General features: G+C 42.0%; 1 protein-coding gene across 1 annotated transcript in view; it reads left to right on the forward strand.

The window, feature by feature from the left end:
- Nucleotides 1–5790, forward strand: part of Emcn (endomucin) — a 62304-nt gene extending 56514 nt beyond the window's left edge. The window contains exon 11 of the mRNA XM_059266315.1: nucleotides 5263–5790. The gene's annotated coding sequence lies outside the window, so the exon portion shown is untranslated. The remainder of the gene's footprint in view (nucleotides 1–5262) is intronic.
- The last annotated feature ends 3273 nt before the right edge of the window (nucleotides 5791–9063 follow it).

Consider the following 9063-nt stretch of genomic DNA (forward strand, 5'->3'; position numbering starts at 1 on the left):
ATCATTGGTTATTTGTCTAAAAGCAAACTAGAAGAAAAGGGACCAGAAAAATGACTGCTGTCTTGATTATTATAAAACATTCTTCCAGTGGCCCTCCCCACCTGCCTAAGGAATGACACCATTCACTCTTCCTGCCTATGGGTGATGCTTCCTTGTGAGTACAGCCCTCCTGCACCCGGGTTAGGCAAGGTTCCATAGTGTAACAAAACCCTAAGGACTCAGGGACGATGCTGACAGACCTGTAGCTTATTGCAGGGAAGGATACCACACAGAAGCTGTGCGGGGTTAAAGATGTGGCTTTATAGGCTGGCTCAGAACTGGTGGTCCAGCTCCATAGAAGACGCAACCATCTTCCTACCATAGGGACCACATCCCAAGGCACTTTCTCTCTAGATCTAGGAACCACGGATATGTGCACAAAACTGTTCAAGCAGAGTGACCAAAAAATGCAGTCTCAGTTAAGGTTTCTTAATTCCCTACTAAATATGATGACTTGATTTTGCTATATGACCAGCTGAGGAACACAGCTTTTATGTGATCAAGGAGACCAGACAGAAGTGATAAATCTCACATGGCAATAATTGTTAATCCAAAAACAATAGAGGTTCTCAAAAGCATGAACTACCTTTTGATCAGCATGTTCCTAGTCTGGACCAGAAGCCGGTACAATGCAGGGACCTTTCTTATTTTCTGTCCAGGTTGCTCTGGAATTAATCCACATGAGGTTGCCTTTGGTTTTCCTAGAAGCAGGTTAGGAGACTTTCTGGTGTTGATTTGGTTCTTATAAGAATCATCAATTAAATGCTGTTGTAATTAATGTTCGGTATTTTATAGAATATATAGAAAATTTATCCTTCAGAATAAACACTAAAAAGCAAATGAACCAATAAACACTTACATGTTTGATACTGGCCTGGCCAAGCTGGTCATCATTCCGAGTAATGTGTCTGAGGTGAGGAGTATCACTGTTCAGTGCACACCTTGTGTCTACTGTCCAGCTATTAATATGTCAGTCTAACAGACACTCACTTGTTTGGTGAGTACATGGTGATGTCCAAGCTTTCTTCACCAGGAACAGAGGACAGCAGCAGAAATGCCCATCCAGATGCAGACACCAGCATTACAAACTCATCTGCCTCTAACCTGCTGTTAGGAGTGTGCTGCCGTAAGAGGAAGCTAGGGCTTTATCCTTCTTTTTGGAATGGTCACTTCCAGAGCCCAGTTGGAGAAGCTGAGTGCGGTGACATGTGAATTAGCCTTAATTAATATAAAGGAAGTTTCCTTGCGAGACAGCTGTATTTCCTTTCAACTCAGTACTTAGTAAAGGGATGTTTTCATATTTACAAAGGACTCAAAATGCAGAAGCCAATTTTCCAACTTGGATGAAGACAAGAAAGAGAAGAATAAATTGTCTGGTCCAAGTAAGTTTAATAAAAGAAAGTATTGTCCATGGTGGGGCTGCATTGTACTCAGTAAAGTGCTTGCTCACCAGGCACAAGGTCCCAGGCCCCATCTCCATCACCGTAGAAAACGAGACAGGGTATCACAGCCCTGGGGAGTTCAGACAGGGAGATCTGAAGTTCAAAGTCATGCTCAGACACATAACACACAGGAAGTTTGAGGCCAGACTGTTCTGCATTAGGCACTGCCTCAAATCCAGAGAGAGAGAGAGAGAAAGAGAGAGAGAGAGAGAAGTTAGATGGTAGATAGATGGATGGATGGATGGATGGATGGATGGATGGATGGATGGATGGATGGACAGACAGACATACAGAAGGACGGATGGACAGGCAGGCAGGCAGGTAGACAGACAGGCAGACAGACAGACAGAGGTCTGTCAGCATTGTCTCTGTGTCCTTAGGGTTGTCGTTACACTATGGAACCTTGCCTAACCTGGGTGCAGGAGGGCTGTACTCACAAGGAAGCATCACCCATAGGCAGGAAGAGTGAACGGTGCCATTCCTTAGGCAGGTTGGGAGGGCAGGGAGAGACATGGGGGGGGGGGACGTTATCCAACTCCCATTTAGCAGTAGGCCTCAATCCTACACAATGAGCTATAGGCAACTAAGGAATGCTGAGAGCCAGAGAAAGTCTTCTCCAGGGAAGAGCACATCAACTGGTTATCCAATACCAAACAGTCAGCCCTGAGGGCATGCATATAAGTAACATTATATAGACTGAGTATTCAGTGATACACATATACACATATGCATATATGAATTTAACAACAATTAATGAAAAAAGAAGCCATGGATTTGAAATAGAGAAAGGAGGGGTGTATATGGAAGGTTTGGGGGGGGAGGGAAAAGAAGGGGGCAGTGATATAATTATGTGACAATATTAAGAAATGAAAGAAACGTTTTAAAAGTCTAGTCTGTGGAGATGGCTCCATGTGGAAAGTGCTTCCTGCACGTGTGTCCAGGCTTCACTGTAGATTCCCAGAACCCACAGAAATGTGTGATGAGTGTGGCAACCCCCTTGTAATCTTAGTGCTCAGAAATGGAAATGGGCTGCTCCAGAAGCAAGCAAGCTAACTAGCCCTACTAGCCAAATGGGTAAGTTGAGTTCAAAGTGAGAAACCCTCCCTCAATACACTAGGGTGATCAAAGCAGACACCATCAACACACACACCTGTGTACACATGTGCCAACATGCTGAAATAGATACAGTCACATCACACATAACATATACATATCATGCACTGGGCTATGATTTCTTGTTCTTTGATTTGCAAAGCTACACAACTCTTGTTGCTCTTCTGAATAATTTGAGGATTGCATAACCATATTCTGAAGAATAAAGATCAGAAAGGCGTAGGAAGAAACAAGTTTGACATCTGTCAATTGTACCATCTATTTGTGTTACTTTTTCTTCAACATACATATTTCTGTCACTGTACTAAAAACTTAATAACCAGTGAGTAATTTCTAGGCTGTCAACTGAAAATCAGATATCAATGCAGAGATTCAGAATGAATTGGAGTGAGTTCATCGGAATTGGGGAAGGAAAGAAAGCTTCTGAATCTGTACGCAACAACAAACAATGTGCAAACAATCACTTACAATCAAATTTTGCACCTCAAATGAACATTCTAGATGTATTTAATGCTTTCTGTTTCATCTATTGATCGTCCCTTGTTTTGCAGGTAATTATATTTAATGTGAATTAGCAGGGCAGACAGGAATTCCAAAAGACTTTTGAGCTGCAATCTTTGTCTTCTGCAAAACATTATCTACTGGGAGAATAAAATCTTATATAAGAAATTAAAAAAAAAGAACAATTACAGAAAGATGCTGGCTCGTGCATTCAAATCTGTCCTAACACCTGCTATGTTTATAATAATAGGAAGGTTGATAGGGCTCCAGATAATAGTACTCTAACACTGCAGAGTTGGTGTCATATTAGAAGATGGACTAGTCAGGGTGCTCTAGAGACACAGCATCTATAAAACAAATATATACTAAAAGAGAAATTGTTCAATTAGCATACACAGTGTGGGCTGGCTAGTTCAACAATGGCTGCCTTCATATTGGAGAGACTGAGAACCCAGTAGGGGCTCAGTCCATGAGGATGAAGGCGTCTGCAGTCCTACTCTGGCACCAAAGATCTGGAGGATTCCTGGGGAGCTTCTGATCTTCAGTCCACATTTGATACCTAAAGAAGCAGGGCTCTGATATCAGTGAAGGGATGCATCAGGGGCAGTGGCGGTATGAGTCTGGCAAGCAGGCAAAAAGCATGTCTGTCTTTCTTAGCCTTCCTTTCATTTGTACTGTCACCAGAAGGTGGGACCCTCATTTAGAGTGACTCTTTCCATTTCAAATAAGAGAAAATCCTCACAGGTATCCCTACTGGCTTATCTCTTAGTTACTTGATTCCACTTGAACCAGAACAACCACTATAGGGGCCTTAATACTTACTTTATCTTCACCTTTTCCTCTACAGTTCACTGTGATACGGCTGTGAGAACAAAGATGGATTTATCCTCAAAATAGTTGGCCCCATACTAAAAACAGCTATTTGATTTTTTGTAATCCATTTAAAAATCTTGTGCTTAGCCAGGTGGAGGTGCCACACACCTTAAATCCTAGCACTCAGGAGGCAGAGTCAGGTGGATCTCTGTGAGTTCAAGGTCAACCTGGTCTACAGAGTGAGTTCCAGGAAAGCTAAGGCTACATAGAAAGACCCTGTCTTGAAAAAAAGAAAACAAGACAAAACTGGTGTTTACTTTTGAATGCCACTATAACCAAAGAACCGGAGCTGTGTGATGTGCCACCATCACACGCATTTTTCTTTACAGTTTAGTACTCCTCGGCAGGTATAAATGTATCCTACTATTGTTCATTGAGATTATTCTCATATGAAAAGTAGCAAAGGTGGCATGACTACAGGATATAATTTGTTGTCACACAGAACTCCTGCTAAGGCCAGTGTCTTTATTGTTATATGAATTTCATAGACTTTTTTATTCAAGCAGGTCCTGTACTTTGACCTTACACATCACCTATATCCATCCCTTTCTCCTCTTTCTTCTCTCTTCCTTCCTTCTCCAAGACAGCCTCATTTTTGCTTTTTATATTATCTATATAAAATCTAAGATACACACACACAAAAAAATAATAATAACAGGTGCACATTTTGTCTTTCTGATTCTGGCTTATTTCACTTAATACGTTGATTCTCCATTTGCATCCACTTCTTGTTCCCTCACCAGTAGATCTCATCTCCCTTCTGCTCTCACATGTGCTCAACCATCTGGGATCCTTTGGAGAGACATCAAGGATGTCCCCACCTACAGTTCCTTCTACATCTTAAGGCTTAGCATGGACTCTGAATACCACTCCCAGGACACAGTAGCCATGGGCCTGGGGATTTTGCTGTGGAGTACTTGTCTAGCTTGTGGAAGACTCAGGGTTCAGTACTTCACACTGTTTAAAAGAAATTCAAGATGTTCCAATTGATTGGATGTGGGCAGGGAAAAAGTAGAAACAGTACTGTTGATACCACCCACACTTCCAGCCTGTGTGCTTGCATGAATCAGGGAAATAACAGCAATGATGGGGATTATGGAATGAGGGCCAGTTTGGGGAAGGTAATCATTGTCTACTCAGAATGTTCATATTGAAGTGTGTGTGACATTTGTGTGACCAGTGTGTACGACAAAAATTTAAGGAAGTCACTAATACTTCTTGCAAAGTCTTCCTCACTACCTCTGAGTTCTTCACTTCCTTCAAGCTGAGTTTTTGTTGTTTTTGTTGTTCACAGGTTTAATCTTCAGCTTCTAACATCCAAGGGTGGAAAGGAGACAGTCCCGAAGAACCAATCCCATCTCACGGTCTCCTCACTAATCTACATCAGTTGCCTGTCCCTGCAAAGGATTGACATACCATAACCCGATAGAAACATAAAGAGTTCTAGATATCTCCTGTCTGATGTAGAAAATCAAATGACTCTAGTTTTCAGGGACATTTCTAGGAGGAACTTTTGTGAGCAGTGACCCCTCAGCCTAGGCAGGTGGGCTCCGGGGAGACAAGCCACAGCTGAGTTTAGAGTTTCCAGGGCTTATAGCCTTGATCCATGCATGGAGACCTGCCTGTCTTCTTTGTGTTCATATATTAGGTAGTGTTAGTATTTATTGTTTCCCACTATGTTAATGCAGGGAGATTTTGCAAGTGTGTTATTATGTTGAAATCATACCATGTTCCTCTGTACAGACAGGTATGTTATTCATGTTTTCGTGTGTTACTTTTAATAAATAATGGCTGTACTCAGCACACAAACATTACATCATGACTATGGTGTGGCACTGGCATTGTATTACTATAATTTTGACTAGCTGGATTGATTTTTAGAATATGAATTATAATTAGACTATGAGAAAAACATCTATAAAAAGCACAAAAGGACCAGAGGACTGAAGTATCAGCCAATAGTAGAGGAAAAGAAATTGTCATTTCTTTGGTTTTTCTCATTTGTAATTCACAGCATGTGACAAGAATGCCTGGTATCTTTGTGATACCAAGAAGGTAGCAGGGTTAGGTTTCTTTGATCCATTTGGCTGATACTATCTCTTTGGTATTTTTATTTATTTATTTTTAGAAATATCACACATGGGCTAAGCAATCATTACTAAAACTCCAGTGTCTAGAAAATCAACATCCCATCAATATTAAATTGGGATGCTATTTTTCAATGTGTCACCTTCCTAAAAATTCAGTAGGAATAGAGTACCACTCCCATCAAGAGCAGATTCTGTTGTTGAAACCTAATCGATCAACCTTGACCACTTCTTGACACAAGAGATCCAAATATCAAGTTAGCTGAAGTTCTGAGAAAAGTTCCAGAATTAACAAGCTGCAACTGGTAGCTCTTCTTAACATCTATGATTTCTTTAGCGGAACTCAATAAAAATTTGTCTTACTGGTCTGAGGGAGGGTTTGATGAAGATGGGAAGACATACTTTATAGCACCACAATGATTTTCTTTCACTGAAAAGTATATGAAACCTTTCAGCTTTAGGGTCATAGACTCATTTTGATTCTTACCTTCCTGATATTTGGGCTGTATCTAATCAAAGATCTCAAGCAAGCATATATACAGTTCTGATGGGTATCTATTTTTCTGTGAGAAGGATAGAGAAATAGTGGCCAGGAAAGAAAAGCTAGTGGGAGAGTTTAAGTATCTGTGCTACATATGCTTTCACCTTGGGACTGCTTTTTTTTTTTTTTTTTTTAATTTTTATTTTGCAATACAATTAAGTTCTACATACAGGCACAGATTCCCTTGTTCTCCCCCCTCCCGCCCCCCTCACCTTCCCCCCAGCCCGCCCCCCACTCCAATCTCCTCCAGGGCAAAGCCTTCCCCACAGACTGAGATCAACCTGGTGGACTCAGTCCAGGTAGGTCCAGTCCCCTCCTCCCAGGCCGAGCCAAGCGACCCTGCATAGGCCCCAGGTTTCAAACAGCCGACTCATGCAATGAGCACAGGACCCAGTGCCACTGCCTGGATGCCTCCCAAACAGATCAGGCCAATCAACTGTCTCACCCACTCAGAGGGCCTGATCCAGTTGGTGACCCCTCAGCCATTGGTTCATATTTCATGTGTTTCCGTTTGTTTGGCTATTTGTCTCTGTGCTTTATCCGACCTTGGTCTCAACAATTCTCTCTCATATAAACCCTCCTCATTCTCGCTAATTGGACTCCCAGAGATCCACCTGGGGCCTAGTCATGGATCTCTGCATCCAGATCCCTCAGTAGTTGGATGAGGTTTCTAGCACGACAATTAGGGTGGTTGGCCATCCCATCACCAGAGTAGGTCAATTCGGACTGTCTCTCGACCATTGCCAGCAGTCTGTTAGGTTTGCAGACAAATGGATGGACCCAGAAAAAATCATCCTGAGTGAGGTATCCCAGACTCAGAAAGACAAACATGGTATGTACTCACTCATAACAGGATACTAGATGTGGAACAAGGATGACTGGACTGCTACTCACATCACCAGGCAGGCTACCTGGAAAACAGGACCCCAAGAAAGACACAGGGATCGCCCAATGACAGAGAAATGGAATGAGATCTACATGAACAGCCTGGACATGAGTGGGGGTAGTGAAGGGCGAGGGTCAAGGGAAAGAGAGCTTGGGTGAGTGGGAGATCCCAGCTGGATCAACAACAGAGAGGGAGAACAAGGAATAGGAGACCATGGTAAATGAAGACCACATGAGAATAGGAAGAAGCAAAGTGCTAGAGAGGCCCACAGAAATCCACAAAGATACCCCCACAACAGACTGCTGGCAATGGGACTGCTTTTTAGGTTAAAAGATTCTAAAGGTGTGAGACCGGGGTTGCAGCCCACCCAGCAGGGGGCTTTTGTCTTTGTTCCAGATTGTTCCAGTGAGCTCCTCAGCCATTGTTAAACAGATGCATTGTGAAGAAGAAGAAAAAAAAAACTCTTTTAATTTGGCTTTAATGCCTTTTCTCTAACTTTCATAAACATTGTTAGTACTAACCTGATCATTCTAGATTAAGAACTGATCATAAGGGAATTGCTCTAAACTAATAACCAAAGTGTCAAATCTTTATTAAAGGTCAAATTGATAACAGAGAAATTCTGGATATACTCAGGCAATTCTGTAGCAACAGTCTCTAAAGCAAACTCAACTCTGTACATGGGAAATATGTGTTATTTATATGCAAATATGTCATCATTTTATACAAGAAACCTGAGTATCCACAGATTTTTTTTTCTTCTATGATACCCTCAGGGATTATAAAACCAATTATCTATGAATGTTAGATCAAGGGTCTGCTATGGTCTCAATCAGATGAGTCAACTTCTGAAGAGAAAAGTTGACAGTGGAGGAGGTTCCAGTCCATGACCACTTGGTGCCATTTGCCTGTGGCAAAGCAACACATCACAACAGAAAAGCATGATAGAGTGATACCACAGTTCTCACGGTCCGGAGATGAAAGAGAAAAAGAAAGAGCCCAGAGTCACCTTCAAGGGCATGGCCCCAGTGGCCCCAGTACCTCCCCCATTAGGTCCTACCTACTAAAGATTCCACCACTTCCCAAAGCAGCAAATTGGGGACCATACCTGTAACACACTAGCAATTGTGGAATACTGACAATACAAAGTGTGTCAGGGCTAATATAGAAGATAGTCACCACATGATGAATTAAGCCTCTGAACTGAGAATCTGGGATGGATTATCCACAGAATTATTCCTTAAAACTTGCCCCAGGAGAAGGATAACCTTCTGTGATCACAGAACTTGGACACTGAGGCAGGAAGATCCCTGAAGATTCAACCCGCATGGGCTACATAGTGAGTCCCAGGACAGCCTGTGATACAGAGTGAAATCCTGGCAAAGAAGAAGAAGATGAAGAAAGGGAGGAAGGAGGGTACAAATGAGAAGGGAAAAGAAAAACTTTCTCTAGAAACATTTCCCATCCCATTTAAAGGGCACATTTTAGAGGCCCATGGGCTTCAACATAATTATTTTCTGTTCCGGCATACATTTTTAAAGGAAAAAGTAATTTTGATAGATCATAGAAAAATGTTCAATA

The sequence above is a fragment of the Peromyscus eremicus genome, chromosome 6 (assembly GCF_949786415.1).
Source record: "Peromyscus eremicus chromosome 6, PerEre_H2_v1, whole genome shotgun sequence".
Lineage (NCBI taxonomy): Eukaryota > Metazoa > Chordata > Mammalia > Rodentia > Cricetidae > Peromyscus > Peromyscus eremicus.